Source organism: Vicugna pacos, chromosome 16 (genome assembly GCF_048564905.1).
Source record: "Vicugna pacos chromosome 16, VicPac4, whole genome shotgun sequence".
NCBI lineage: Eukaryota > Metazoa > Chordata > Mammalia > Artiodactyla > Camelidae > Vicugna > Vicugna pacos.
Window position 1 is genome coordinate 2,866,741 of NC_133002.1, and position 16,111 is coordinate 2,882,851.

Genomic DNA, 16,111 nt, shown 5'->3' on the forward strand with positions numbered 1-16,111 from the left:
ATTTGATATCATTATATTTGGCTATTTAAAATGGATATATCTAAATATTACTTCTGATAACTGACTCTTACAATTAGGAAGATTAGTGAGTTTCTGAAGGGAGTTCTGATTTTGTTAAAATGCTGAAATGAGGGCAAAAATAGTTGGTTTGAGTATGAATCAAAGATTTATAAGCAGTTGGAGTAAGGGTAGATATTTTTTGGATAGGAAAACATTTAAACAAAAGTGAAGATTTCTCAGCAGGCTTCACAGCCAACCAAGTTCATTTGACAAATTGTTACCTTGCTGACATTTTCTCTCTCAGAATGTAGGGGGAAACTATTTATTTATATGAGAAAAAATCTTGAAGGATATGCACCAAATTATTAGCAATGATTTTCTCTGGCTGGAGAGATTTCAGATATATATAATTTTTTCTACTTACTGTGTTTTACATTTTTATCACCAAAATGTTATTTGTTTAGTAAAAATAATATAGAGGAGAGGTAGAGGGTACAATGAAAGATACTGCTACTCTGGATCTATTTATAGCCAATAAGGGAGAATTGCTTGGTGGGTAGGAATGAAACCTTTGGAGACAAAATGACTGTATCATTATACAAAAATTTGTTATAGATGGGGCAGAGAATTCTAGAAGTGACCACATCCATACATACTCTACATGGTAGGAAGAAGACTTGTAAAAAGTAAACAAAAATGTATATAGTCATGACCTTAAGACCTGAGACTAGGAAAGTTGAGAAGAACACAAAAATAATTGTACAATTATACAATTACAGATTATGGCAATTTTAAAAAGCAAAAGTAAATAAAACTACTTTGACTCCATTTGGAGCAATCTAAGCTCAGGTTTTAAAGGGATATTTATAGAAAATGAATATAAGTAACACAAACTTTTTTTTTCAATTTTTTAAAAATTGAAGTATAGTCAGTTATAATGTGTCAATTTCTAGTGTACAGCACAATGTCCCAGTCATATATATACTTACATATATTTGTTTTCATATTCTTTTTCATTAAAGGTTATTACAGGATATTAAATATAGTTACCTGTGCTATACAGGAGAAATTTTTTAGAATTTATTTTTGTATATAGTGGCTAACATTTGCAAATCTCAAACTCCCAAGTTTATCCCTTCTCACTCCCTTTCCCCTAGTAACCATAAGATTATTTACTATGTCTGTGAGTCTGTTTCTGTTTTGTAGATGAGTTAGTTCATAGTGTCCTCTTTTTTTCTTTTTTTAGGTTCCACATATGAGTGATATTATATGGTCTTTTTCATTTTCTTTCTGGCTTATTTCATTTAGAATGATGATCTCTAGGTCCATCCATGATGCTGCAAATGGCATTATTTTATTCTTTTTATAGCTGAGTAGTATTCCATTGTATAAATATACCACACCTTCTTTATCCAGTCATTTGTCGATGAACATTTAGGTTGTTTCCATGTCTTGGCTATTATAAATAGTGAACATTGGGATGCATATATCTTTTTAAATTAGAATTCCCTACAGATATATGCCCAGAAGTGGGATTGCTGGATCATATGGTAAGTCTGTTTTTAGTTTTTTGAGGAATCTCCATACTGTTTTTCATAATGACTGCACCAAACTACATTCCCACCAACAGTGTAGGAGGGTTCCCTTTTCTCCACACCCTCTCCAGCATTTGTTGTTCATGGACTTTTGAATGATGACCATCTTCTGACTGGTGTGAGGTGATACTTCATTGTAGTTTTGATTTGCACTTCTGTGATGATTAGTGATATTGAGCATTTTTTTCATGTGCCTATTGGCCGTTTCTATGTCTTTACTGGAGAATTGCTTGTTTAGGTCTTCTGTCCATTTTTTGGATTGAGTTGTTTGGTTTTTTTTTTGTTTTTAAGTTGTATGAGCAGTTTGTATATTCTGGAAATTAAAAAGTGACACAGACATTTAAGTGTGTCGGAAAAGGTAAAATCCAGAAATCACAGATGTGGGGAATATGCTAAAGATAACTTTAAAACCTTATAATTATATTCAGAAACAAGAATAAAGAAGATAAATGCCTACTCAGTATTAACAGCTCTTATTTGGTTTCCACATTTTCACATTTTCTGTCAAGGAGAACAATCTTTATGCTGTAGCAACATAAAAAAATCCCCTAGTACCTAGTAAAGGAGAATTAAAGTCCAACATATATGAAATTAATTAAGGAAACATCTAACTGCTCAATGTGACTCTCTTTCATAACCTGAACTAGTTATATCTGAGGATGCTGTGAGAATTTGTAGGTGAGAAAGCTAAACTTTGAGAGATTATGGGGAATAGGAAGAATGGAAGTGAGCAACAAGTAAGGACATTGACAGCATGTTGATCAAATTTAGAAATGACATAAACTTGATGGACCTTTATGCAAAACATGAAAATAATTTGTAAGTCTGTAGCAACAAAGATTTAACAGAGTGGTTTAAATAAGAAATTTAGTATAACTAATTATATAATCCTACATTTGGGTTAAAAAAAATCAGTTGAGGAATTAATGAAGGATAAATAGCCTAGTGGGAGTATTTATGACAAAGAGAATGTCCTTGTTGGTAAACTTAATATGAATCAGCAGCATGATTTGCCTGCCAAAATTTGATTGTTACAGCTTTTCTGAACCAGGGAGGTTCATTAGGCCACACCTAGCATGTATCCAGATTTAGGTACCACATTTGAGGAAATTGGTGTAAGTCCAAATGACAGCAGTATCAGACATTTGTGGTGTAAAAAAAGGATTAGACTTAATCTGAACCATAAAGCAGTTCTGGGACCAAAGATTATGGAAAGACAACTTTCAACCCAAAAGAAGGAGGAATTTTCTGGTGCTTAGAAAATAACAGGCTGCCTTGAGAGGCAGTAGTTTGTGTGTGTAGTGTTTGTACAAGGCTAGTTTACTATCCAGGTAAAGATGATAGAGAAGGTATTAAAATTCAAATGACTTTTGAATGTATTAGTTTTGCATCTTTTCATACGCTAATTGGCCTTATCTTCCTTGGAGAAATATCTACTCAAATCCTTTACCATTTTTCACTAGGTTGTCTTTTATTATTGAGTTGTAAAAGTTCTTTATATATTCTGGATACAAGTCCCTTATCAGAAATATGATTTGTAAATATTTTCTCCCATTCTCTGAGTGCTTTACTTTCTTGATGGTTTTATTTGCAGCACAAAATTTTTTAAATTCTATATAGTCCAGTTTACATATAGGCATACCTTAGACATATTGAGGGCTTGGTTCCAGACCACCACAATACAGCAGATACTTCAGTCACACACACAAAGCAAGCCACACGAGTTTTTTGGCTTCTAAGTGTATATAAAAGTTATGTTTACACTATACTCATAAACTATGCAATAGCATTATGTCTAAAAAACAATGTACATACCTTAATACTCTATTGCTAAAAAATGTTAACCATCATATGAGCCTTCAGTGAGTCTTTTTTTTTTCTCATGTGAGGGTCTTGTCTCAATGTTGATGGCTGCTGACATATTGGCTGGTGGTTGCTGAAGGTTGGAGTGGCGTGGCACTTTCTTAAAATAAGACAACAGTGAAGTTTGCTTCATCAATTGACTCTTCCTTTGACAATTTCTTTGTTGCATGCAATGAGATTTGATAGCATTAATTTTTATCCATGGTGGAACTTCTTTCAAATTTGCAGTCAGTCCTCTCAAACCATGACACTGCTTTATCAACTAAATTTATTTAATATTCTAAATCCCTTGTCATTTCAACAGCCTTCATAGCATCTTCTCCAGGAGTAGGTTCCATCTCAAGAAACCACTTTCTTTACTCATCTATAAGAAGTAGCTCATCATCCATTAAAGTTTTGTCATGAGATTGCAGTAATTCACATCTTCAGACTCTACTTCTAATTCTAGTTCTCTTGCTATTTCCACATCTACAGTAACTTCTTCAACTGAAGTCTTGAACCTCTCAAAGTCATCCGTAAGAGTGGGAATCAAGTTCTTCCAAAGTTCTGTTAATGTTGATATTTTGTCTTCTTTCCATGAATTACAAATATTTTTAATGGCATCTAGAATGGTTAATCCTTTCCAGAAGATTTTCAGTTTACTTTGCCCGGATCTACCTTGAGGTAACACTGTCTATGGCAGCTATGGCCTTATGAAAATGTATTTCTTAAATAGTAAGACGTGAAAGTCAGAATTACTCCTTGATCTGTGGGCTGCAGAATGGATATGTGTTATCAGACATGAAAATAACACATATCTTGTACATTTCCATCAGAGCTCTTGGGTAACCAGGTAAATTGCCAAAAAGCAGTCATATCTTGAAAGGAATCTTTTTTTTTCTGAACAGTAGGCCCCAACAGTGGGCTTAAAATATTTAGTAACCCAGTAGCCCATGTTGTAAACAGATGTGCTGCCATCCAGACTTTGTTGTTCCAATTATACAGCACAGGCAGGATAGATTTAGCTTAATTCTTAAGGGCCCTAGGATTTTAGAGGCTACTGATGGGTTATTAATTGGCCTGATTTCAGTATTCTTATGTCTCAGTGAATAAGGAGGCCCAAGAAGAGGGAGAGGGGTACCTGCCAGTTGGTGGAGCAGTCACAACATTCACACAACATTTATTAAGTCTTATATGGATGTGGGTATGGTACTCCAAAATAATTGCAATAGTTAACATCAAAGATCAGTGATCACAAACCACCATAATATAATAATTAAATATTGCAAGGATTACCAAAATGTGACACAGTGACATGAATTAAGGAAATCCTTTTGGAAAAATGGCATTGATAGACTTGCTTGACTCAAGCAGGGTTGCCGCAAACTTTCAGTTTATGAAAATAAGCAATATCTGGGAAGTACAACAAAGCAAAGCTCAGTAGAATGAGATATGCCTGTATTTTTTCTTTTATTACTTGTGCTCCAGGTGTTGCCTAACTTAAAGTCACAAGGATTTACTCCTATGTTTTCTCCTAAGGGTTTTATAGTTTCAGGTTTATTTCTATGATCCATTTTGAGTTAATTTTTTGTGTATGGTAGGTGCAAGGATCCAACTTCATTCTTTTACATGTGAATATCCAGTTGTCCTAGCATCATCTGTTGCTTTTCCCTATTGAATTGTCTTACATTCGAATTTTTAAATAGTATAACTTTTATTCTTAGTAAAAATATAATGAAACTATAAAGATAATAGAGAAAATAATGCATAATGCTACCACCCTTGCCCAACTTCACTATTTTGTGTATTCCCTTCTAGTCCCTACCCCATAAATGTATACATTTTCTAGAGTTGTAATTATAATGTATTAATTATATATTTTACCTTTGTCACTTAGTGTATGAATATGATGCACACTTTCCATACTGCTATATAGATTTCTAAATTATGTTTTTGTTGTTGCCTGAATGTTCCATCTGCAGGCTATACATAATAAATCAGTCCCCTATTTTAAATATTTGAGTTTCCTCTTAATTTTTTTATTATTTAAATAACATTGTAAGTATAATCTTTGTGCCTTCTGTTGGATAATTTCCTTAGATAATTTTCCGGAAGGATTTCTTCCAAACATATATTAAAAACCAACTAGAAACTAGTTATGCAATTTTGATTTGGGGAATTCTGGGGTGTGTGTGTTGTTGTTGGCTCATTTAATATAACAATAGCAGCTTATATCTCTGTGGGTCAGGCAATATGCCAAACAGTTTGTGTAGCTGCATTTAATTCTCCTACAAATTCTTTTAGATAAGGGATTCAAGGCCAAGATTTGATAACTTTTCCAAAATTGTTTAACTAATAAATGTCAAGAATGGCATACAGGGCTGTGTGATTCCAAAACCCCACGGGTTCCCAGACTGGACATAAGCAGTTATAATGGCAAGATTCTTACAGAATAGCCTCTGTTAGATTAGGTACTTTGTGCAGAAGTTCTTTGAGTACACATGACTTGTTAATTATGAATGTGTTATTGGCTCAAATTTGTTTTTGAAAAATGGGAATCAAGACTGATTTTTGTCTGTAGATTTAACAATTCATTATTCTTAGAGCCCATGAACTAATCATTTTGTATTATTTCCATTTGTGTAGTGTTTGCCATTCCAAAGAATCTAGAGAGCATATATAACCAGCACAAAAATTGTTTGTTTACTCAGTGCAATAAAAAAGAAAATGGAAAATGAATTAAAAAATCTTTAATACTCAAATGTAAATCAAATTTTCCTGAAACCTTTAATTTTAGTATTTGGGGGAGAATATATACCATAGCATTTATGAACAAGACATCTAAGTCATATATAATATATATTTAATAGTGTGCAGCTGTTAGTAGCTATTTGAATTATAGAATTATTAAATGTGTTTAGTATTTGAAACAGTTATCTATAACTCATAATTATTGCCCTAGCCTTAAATATGAAGGGGAAAATCACAATTATAAGAATAAAGTGATTCTTGAAAATAAACAATAATTTTGAAAAGCTAATAATCTGAAAAAAAGATGGCTCTGCCACGATCAGAAGTAACAGTTTTCTTTAAAGCATGAAAATGCCGGTTCTTTATACAAACTCTTATTCCAGGTTTCTGTTTTCACAGTCTTTCAGTACATCAAACTGCATAAAGTCTTTCTTTCCTTGATTTTCATCCAATGTGGCTCTTTTAAAAAAAATTTTTTAATATATTTTTATTGAAGTATAGTCAGTTTATAATGTGTCAGTTTCTGGTCTATAGCACAATACTTCAGTCACATAGGAATATACATATATTCATTTTCATATTCTCTTTCACCGTAAGTTACTACAAGATACTGAATATATTTCCCTGTGCTATACAGTATAAACTTGTTTATCTATTTTTCATATACTAGTATCTGCAAATCTCAAACTCCCAATTTATCACTTCCTACCCCCTTCCCACACTGGTAACCGTAAGTTTGTTTTCTATGTCTCTGAGTCTGTTTCTGTTTTGTAAATAAGTTCATTTGTCTTTTTTTTTTTTTAAGATTCCACGTATAAGTGGTATCATATGGTATTTTTCTTTCTCTTTCTTGCTTACTTCATTTACAATGACGTTCTCCAGGTCCATCTATGTTGTTGCAAATGGCATTATTTTATTATTTTTTATGGCTGAGTAGTATTACATTGTATAAATATACCACAACTTCTTTATCCAGTCATCTGTGGATGGACATTTAGGTTGTTTCCATGTCTTGGCTATTGTAAGTAGTGCTGCTATGAACATTGGGGTGCATGTGTCTTTTTGAATTAAGGCTCCCTCTTATATATGCCTGGGAGTGGGATTGCTGGATCATAAGGTAAGTCCATTTTCAGTTTTTTTTTGAGGAGTCTCGATGCTGTTTTCCATAACGGCTGCACCAGCCTAATTCCCACCACCAGTACAGGAGGGTTCCCTTTTCTCCACACCCTCTCCAGCATTTATCGTTCACGGACTTTTGAATGATGGCCATTCTGACTGGTATGAAGTGATGAAAGACTCTTTTTTTAAGATGGCAACTGGAGTAATTTATATGCCCTAGACAAGAATGAGCCTCTTTAGTCTGGTGGAATGATCCTCTTTAGTCTTTCATCAAAGTGTAGCTTCAAGAGGAATTCACATATAATTGTGATGGAAGAAGGTACATTTACTTAGCAGAAGTCTGTTTCATCAAATGCCAATTCCCAGAACTTGCTTGTTTTTGACTAGTTATTGATTGATTTTCATATTCTTAGTAACATTTAAAAGAATGTTCAATTTGTTTCTGCTCCAATTCCTTGCTGCTGCTGAGGAGATAGAGAAAAAAAATTCATATTCAAGACTATAATTGCAATGAATGTATTCTTTATCAGTGGGTAATTTGGAGACTTTAGGCCTAGTCCTCTTTCTTTCTCTGCCTCTCAATATCTGGCAACAGTAGCAGGGATTTAGGGCAAACAAACTGAGCATTCCTTTAAATGCTATTATGAAGACAAATTCTGTCAACTAAAGACTTAAGGTGAATTCAGTGAATTGGTTTTTAGATAAAATGATTTTGATAAACTTACTTTTAGCCAGTGACCCAGAGCTCACCTAACAAGATCAGCTGAATTCATCCTAATAATGAGGTGGTAGATGCTTTAGATACGTTGTTTTCATATCATCAAAATTGAGAATTTTCGTAATGACCACAAAATGGACCATCAAACCTAGCATACAAAATGTACAGTTTTTTGGACTGAAAGATGGCCTAGTTAAAGCAACTAAATGACCTTTTCCTTCCTTTATGATAATAGACTTCTACACTGCTAGCCTTGTCTTAGTGGAGCTCAAGCACATATTTCCAAGAGAACATAGGAAACATGGTCACTTTTTTATTTTAGTACACAGAAATCAAGATTCTTCCTCTTTCCTCATCAAATAGCACCTCTTTAGAATTTCTAAAGGCTCACAGCCATCTCATTCTTTTCCATTCTCACTTCTATTCAGTTATTCCTCACTTTCATTCTGTCATTTTTTGAAATGTCTCAGATTCTCTATTCTTGTTGCAACCACCTTAGTTCAGGTCTTCATTCTTTTGCCTTCTAGTTGTTCCCTGCTTACATTCTCTCTTGTAGTAGGTTAAATTTACACTGCTTTCATCATGTGTCTCTCTGAGGTAAACCCAGGAACTGCAAAATTCACTAGCTAACCTCTCTGTCTCAATGCAGGATGTTTTATTAGAAGAATTAGCTATGATCCATTACTGCTTTTTTTTTTTTTGCTAACTTCACATCTACCTGCTGTCTGAACAAAAGACATTTTATTCGAATTTTTTATACTTAGATGATTTGTAGGTGTGATCCTTTGCACGGTACTTGAAATCCTAGCCTGTCACCTTCTCCTGACGTGACACATAAGAACCTTGTTGCCTATGTCAGACATTCAACAAGTACTGTAGTTTATCTAATCCCATACTCTCAATTTATCAAGTAACCTAATTTCTTAGGCTTCAATTAGATATCCTTAGGATCTCTTCCCTGACTACTGCAACCATAATCCTCATCCCCTAAAGAATGGTTTATACATCTCACCCATGTTTTATACAGCATGTAGCACACTATTTTGAAAAGCCAGGGTTTTTTTTTTTTGAGATATTATTGACATATAACAGTTTCAGATGGATAACATAATATTTGTATATATTGCAAAATGATCTCAATTCTAGTTAACACTCATCACCATACATACTTAAAAATTTGCTATGAGAACTTTTTTTTTAAGATCTACTCTCTTAGCAACTTTAGAATAGACAATATGGTATTAGTACAGGCACCACACTGTACATTACATCCTCATGACTTATTCATTTTATAACTGGAAGTTTGTACCTTTTTACTTCTTTCACCCATTTTACCCACCTCCACCCTCAGCCTCCAGCAACCACCAGTCTGTTCTCACATATATGAGTTCAATTTTTTGTTTCTAGTTTTTTAAATTCCACATATAAGTGAGATCATATAATATTTGTCAATCACCATCTGACTTTTTCATTTAACATAATGCCCTCAACATACATTAATATTGTTACAAATGGCAAGATTCTTTTTTATGGGTGAATAGTACTCCATTGTTTATATATACACCACAGTTTCATTATCTATTAATCTGTCAATTGACACTTAACTTATTATCATATCTTGGCTATTGTAAATCATGCTGCTATGAACATGGGTGTGCAGGTACCTTTTTGAATTAGTGTTTTCATTTCCTTTGGATAAGTGCCCAAGAAGTGGAATTGCTGGATCATATGGTAGTTCCATTTTTAATTTTTTGAGGAATCTCCAAGCTGTTTTCCATAGTGGCTATACCAATTTACATTCCCACCAACAGTACACAAGAGTTCCTTTTTCTCCACATCCTTGCCAATGCTTGTTATTTCTTGTCTTTTTGATAATAGCCATTCTAACAAGTGTAATATTTCATTGTGGTTTTGATTTTCATTTCCCTGATGATTAATGATACTGAGCATCTTTTCATGTACCTCTTGTCTATCTGTATGTCTTCTTTGGAAGAATGTCTATTCAGATCCTCTGCTCATTTTTAAATCACATTTTTTTTTTTTGCTATTGAGTTGTATGAGTTCCTTATGTATTTTGGATACGAACCCCTTGTGAGATAAATGATTTGCAGATATTTTCTCCTAGTCAGTAGTTAGCTTTTTCATTTTGCTGCTGTGCAGAAGCTTTTTAGTTTGAAGTAGTCCCACTTGTTATTTTTACTTTGGTTGCCTTTGTTTTTGGTGTCAAATCCAAAACAATTATCACCAAGACCAATGTCAAGGAGCTTACTGTCTGTGTTTTCGTCTAGGAGTTTTATGGTTTCAGGTCTTACATTTAATTTGGAATCTATTTTGAGTTAATTTTTGTGTATAGTATAAGATAGTGGTCCAGTTTCAGAGTTCTGTTTGTTTTCGTCTTTGCCACCAGAAAATAAACTACTTGAGGGCAGACACTACAGAATTTCCATTCTAGCATAATGTGTGGCAGTTCTTGTCTACTTGTGAAATTTTTTATTGAATCAATGAATTAATTCAGCAAACATTTATTGAGGACTTACTATGTGTCAGACAGTGTGATATCCATATCATTGAAAAAGGAAGGTATGGTTTCTGCCTTAAAAAAGTTCATGACCTGGTGGGAAAGGCAGATACTAAATAAATGGCCAGTTATGGTGGTCTGTGGTGTACACCATCGATTCCTTCCCTTTGTATGTGTACTATTTTTCATGTCAAGAAATAGAATGTAATTCTCCTTACCTTGAATGTGAGCTGGCCTCAATGCCTTGATGAAAACAATGTGGCAGAAGTGATGTTTTGGAACTTTTGAGACCAAGTCTTAAGAAGTCTTGCAGCTTCCACCTGGATCTCTTGGAATGTTTTCTCTTGGGATGATCCCACTCAAACACAGCCACTATATCGTGAGAAGCTCACGCCACATGGAGAGAGAGGTCTTGTGTAGGCACTCCATAGCACTAGCTGAGCTTTGAAAGCATCAACTGGCCATGTGAGTGAGCCCCCTTGGACATCCATTCCAGTTGAGCCTTTAGCTGACTTCATTCTCCAGTACCATCTGACTGCAACCACATGTGAGAATATCAGATGAGAACTACACAGCTAAGCCTAGTCAACCCACAGAGCCTTGAGAGACAATGAATTGTTTTAAGCTGCTAAATTTAGGGGTGGCGTGTTATATAGCAGTATATAACCAGAGCAGAAATTAATGCAGATTATCAGATAATGATAAATGCTGTAAAAGACATGAACAGGAATAAAGGGAAAACCTGATTTATATGATCAGAGAAGCCAACCTTTAGTTGTTTAATAATGCTTTCTCTTTCCTGCTCAACTGTACATTTCATGAAGGCAAAGATTATATCTGTTCTGTTCTTAACTCTATCCTCAGTACATGGCATATATGCTTGATATATGCTGAAGTAATGATGAAGATCTTTTACTAGATTCCCAAAGACGTCTATAACTCCAAAGAAGTTAAGAATTACTTCATTAGCAGAAAAACATTCCTGCTTGTCCGTTTTGTATAGCAAAGCTTCATTCTATTCAAGCACAAAATTCTAGGTTTTCTGGACTGACTGAATATCCACCCCAGGACCCATGTGCATGGGGCATTATTTTCCTTTCAGAGATTATGGGTGGGCACTGGGCCTTTGAACTTGGGGAACTTAATTGTGATGAGCGACATCACGTGCATAGAGTTTAGGCAGATGATGAGACGGACTGATGCCAAGGAGCGCAGAAGTGGGCCTACTTACTGGAAGAAAACTAAGGCTCAGATGAAGTCTGTTGTTCTATCAGTGTCCTCTGTGACCCTTACCCACTTTGTTTTCGTGGGCGACCTGCCTGATTTCGTTTTAGTGTGTCCAGGAATTAATTCTCCACTTGGGTTCTGCGTAACGTTGCTTCCGTGCCTGCTTCTTGCCCATATGTCACGCTTAGTCCAATCGCTGTGTCCTGTTTGCACATGTCTTTCTCCTTCCTCTGGGCAGCCTGCCTGCTCCTTGCTGCGTATATACGTATATACGCATGTATCTCTTTCGGGAGCCATTTTCAGTCTACTTCCTCTTTGAAAGTTCCTGGAGGATTCCAGTTTCAGTGTATCTCTCTTCCCTGAGCTTCTATTTGACTTCACATAACTTCCTTTTTAGTGGGTGTTTAATGATTATGTTGGCTTGTCAGATAGGTTTTGCTCTCTGTCTTTTCTTTTTATTCCATTTGAACTTGATTCTCTTATTTCTTCCTCTTGAATTTTCCTGATTCCTTAACTGACTTCATCTTTTCACCTCAAGCATATATGTTATAGAGATATGGTATAATAGTGTACATATGTATGCGTTACTGCATATAGTACACTAACAGCACACATTTCAAAATGCATTTTAAATGCTTTTGTAAAATACTGTGTTTAATTTTATAAAGTAATAAAGTTAAACTACATCTAAGATCTGGAGTGTAAATTTTACATTCAATACATAATAGTGTTATTTGTTTAAATCTGTACAGTTCTATAATTACAAAGTATCAGTATCCCTTTTGTCCATATCAGTAAGCAGAATTTAATACTTAAAAACATAAACTGGCTATAGACTACATTTTAAATATATCTAACATTTTCTTTCTTATTCTAATACTTCGAATTACCACAGTTGAAATATGAACTGTTACCACTTGGGTTTATAATAAGAAACTGATTCTTGAGTTTAGTGTTCTTTATTTCAGCTCTGAATATTTTTTGTGAGTATCACTTAAGATCAAGTGTAGATCAGTTTTAAATTGTCATTCAGCTTGTCTTAGTTTGGAATGCTTAAAATGTTAAGTGATTGAATACTTTCAGCAGTTCTTTACCTTTTGATATGCTGGCACTTTAACTTGACATTGACCTTTATCTTTTGATTTGGTATTATTTACTTCTTTGATTTTTGTCTTTCTCCAACATTTATATCAATATTTTCAAACACACAGAAAAGTAGAAAAAATTGAACAGTAAACACTCACAACTTTGATTCTACAATTGTTTTACTATATTTGCTTTGTCATGTTTTATCCATTTATGACCCTTCTATCCATCTTATTTTTGTTTGCATTTTAAAATAAGTTGCAGAATTTGCCCTTAAATTCCTAACCAAGCAAATATTGCAACAGTTCAATATTTGTTTACCTTCTTAAAGTAAAATTCATATACAATATAATGCATAAATCTTAATTGTACTATTTGATGAATTTTGACAAATGCATGTGTCTGGTAAACCCTATCAGGATTAAAACATTACTATGATTCTAGAAGGTTTCCTAATGTCCTTTCTCATCTCCATCTGCCAGAAGAACCATTACTCATTTTTCTACCACAGATTAATTTTGCATGTTCTAGAATCTTATGTAAATGAAATTATACAATACATATTCTTTTGTGTAAGACTTCTTTCAAGCAGCATGTTTTTTAAGATTCACCCATTTTGTTGCATGTTTTTAGTTTACTTTTATTGCTGAGTAGTATTCCATTGTATGAATGTATAACAGTTTGTATATATTGGAATTAAGCCCTTGTCAGTCATATTATTTGCCCGTATTTACTCCCAGTCCATAAGTTGTCTTTTTGTTTTGTTTATGGTTTCCTTTGCTGTGCAAAAGCTTATAAGCTTAATTAGGTCTCATTTGTTTATTTTTGCTTTTATTTCTGTTGCCTTGGGAGACTGACCTAAGATAACATTGCTACAATTTATGTCAGAGAATTTTCTCCTGATGTTCTCTTCTTGGAGTTTTATAGTGTCATGGCTTATATTTAAATCTTTAAGCCATTTTGAATTTATTTTTGTGTACGGTGTGAGGGTGTGTTCTAACTTCATTGGTTTACATGCGGCTGTCCAGCTTTCCCAACATCACTTGCTGAAGAGACTGTTTTTTCTCCATTAGATATCCTTGACTCCTTAGTCGAAGATTAATTGACCATAGGGGTATGGGTTTATTTCTGGGCTTTCTATTCTGTTCCATTGATCCATGTATCTGTTTTTGTGCCAGTACCATGCTGTTTTGATTACTCTAGCTTTGTAATATTGTCTGAAGCCTGGGAGGATTATGCCTCCAGCTTTGTTCTGTTTCCTCAGGGTTGCTTTGGCAATTCTGGGTCATTGGTGGTTCATATAAATTTTAGGATTATTTTTCCAGTTCTGTGAAAAATGTCATGGGTGATTTGATTGGGACTGCATTAAATCTGGAGATTGCCTTGGGTAATATGGCCATTGTAACAGTATTAATTCTTCTAATCCAAGAGCATGGGATATCTTTCCATTTTTTTGAATCATCTTCAGTTTCTTTTATCAATGTTTATAGTTTTCAGTGTGTAATTTCACTTCCTTGGTCAGATTTATTCCTAAGTACTTAATTTTTTAATGTTATTTTAAAAGGGATTTTAAAAAAAAATCCTTGCTTTTGATTTGTTGCTTTGCTTCCTGAATATGAGGATCTGTGGTTTTCATCAAAACCATAGATTTCATCAAAATTTCATCAAAATTCTTAACCATTATTACTTCAAATATTGCTCTTGACTAGTCTTTCTGTTTTTTTCTTTTGTAACCCTGTTTAGATGTACTAAACATTCTCCCTCTTTGCTCTTTGTCTCTTAACTCATCTCTTTTATGTCTTAATTTTGCATCTGAGTAAATTCTTTTGATATCTCCTCTGGTTCAATCTGCAAATTCTCACTTTAGGTTCATCTATCCTGCAGTTTAACCTTTCTACCAAACTTCTAATTTTGATTGTATACACAATTTCTAGAAATTCTATTAGGTTCCTTTTAAAAAATCTACCTGCTCATCGAGTGGAGTTTGTTCCTTAGTCATATTTTTATATGCTTTCATGTTTCTTTAAATGCTATTCTGCAGCCATTAATTTTTACTGACCTTGTGAGTTACCTTCATGCTTATTATTTCTGCTGACCCTTAATCATTTCCTGTGTTTTGTGATTTTGATTGTGAGTTTATGTTCACTGATCTCAAGATGATTTTCATAGTCTAGTCAGCACTTTTTTTTTCTTATTTTTGTTTATTTTTCTTTGCAGGAATGAGGAGGTAATTAGGTTTGTTTGTTTGTTTGTTTGTTTGTTTGTTTGTTTGTTTAACGGAGGTACTGGAGATTGAACTGAGGACCTCTTGCATGCTAAACATGCACTCTACCACTGAGCTGTACCCTCCTCCTAGCCAGCATTTTTAGGTGACTTATGAGGTTTTTTTCAGGGTAAATTATTGTTCTGTTTGCCTGAAATTGAAGATATAAAATATTTTAGTTGATTAATTAGGAAAAATAGGAGAAATAGTGTATCTATAGCAACTTGAAATGGGACTCTGCTTTTTAAAAGAGAAATTTTTCTATTAAAGAATAGAATTTATTCTTTTCACTGTCACATCTTTTGTATTGTTAACTGTTGTCTTAAACTGTAGGCATCTATGTGTGAGGTGTCCTATTTTTACCTGTCTCTGTAAGATGTTACTAATTATTGATTAGCAGGCATAAAATGAATGAATTTGTGCTGTTCCTCTAATGCACATTTTGCTTTTGAAGTTCATATCATTAGCATGGATTATTTTACTCTGCAGGTTTCCTCAAAAGCAAGTGGAAAATGAAAATAATCTCATTCTTCCCTTCAATTTCGGTGGCAGCCTTAAGGACCAAATAATGTTGTATGGTTTATTTAGAGCAGTTGTCATAATAATCTGCGGTACAGCACTGAAATCAGAGAAATATTTTGGATCAGTGGCAATAATAGATGATGTTCCTTATTATTCTCAAGTTATTTCATGTTTATTTTTCTCCTCCGAAGAAAACCCAAGCTCTTTTATAGCAGAGGTTGTCTTCTGTTTTGTTTGTATATCTCTGTCTTCTTTATGTCAAACTTTAGGCGCATATAAATCTCCAGCTTATTGAAAATGTCTTGGCTAGCTTGTACAATGGGATCTTTCCTCCTACTTCTCATGAAAACCTCATACCTTGGCATTTCTCTTACTATCATAGAAAAACTGTGGACATGGTGGAGATAAGCCCAATTTAAGTAGACTTAATGTGACTTCCATATTTGTGGAAAAATCCTAGGATGTGTCTC

At 33.9% G+C, this 16,111-nt stretch overlaps 1 protein-coding gene across 6 annotated transcripts in view; it reads left to right on the top strand.

Moving 5' to 3' along the window:
- Positions 1–16,111, top strand: part of PPM1E (protein phosphatase, Mg2+/Mn2+ dependent 1E) — a 117,206-nt gene that overhangs the window by 19,879 nt on the left and 81,216 nt on the right. The gene's annotated exons all lie outside the window — the stretch shown is intronic.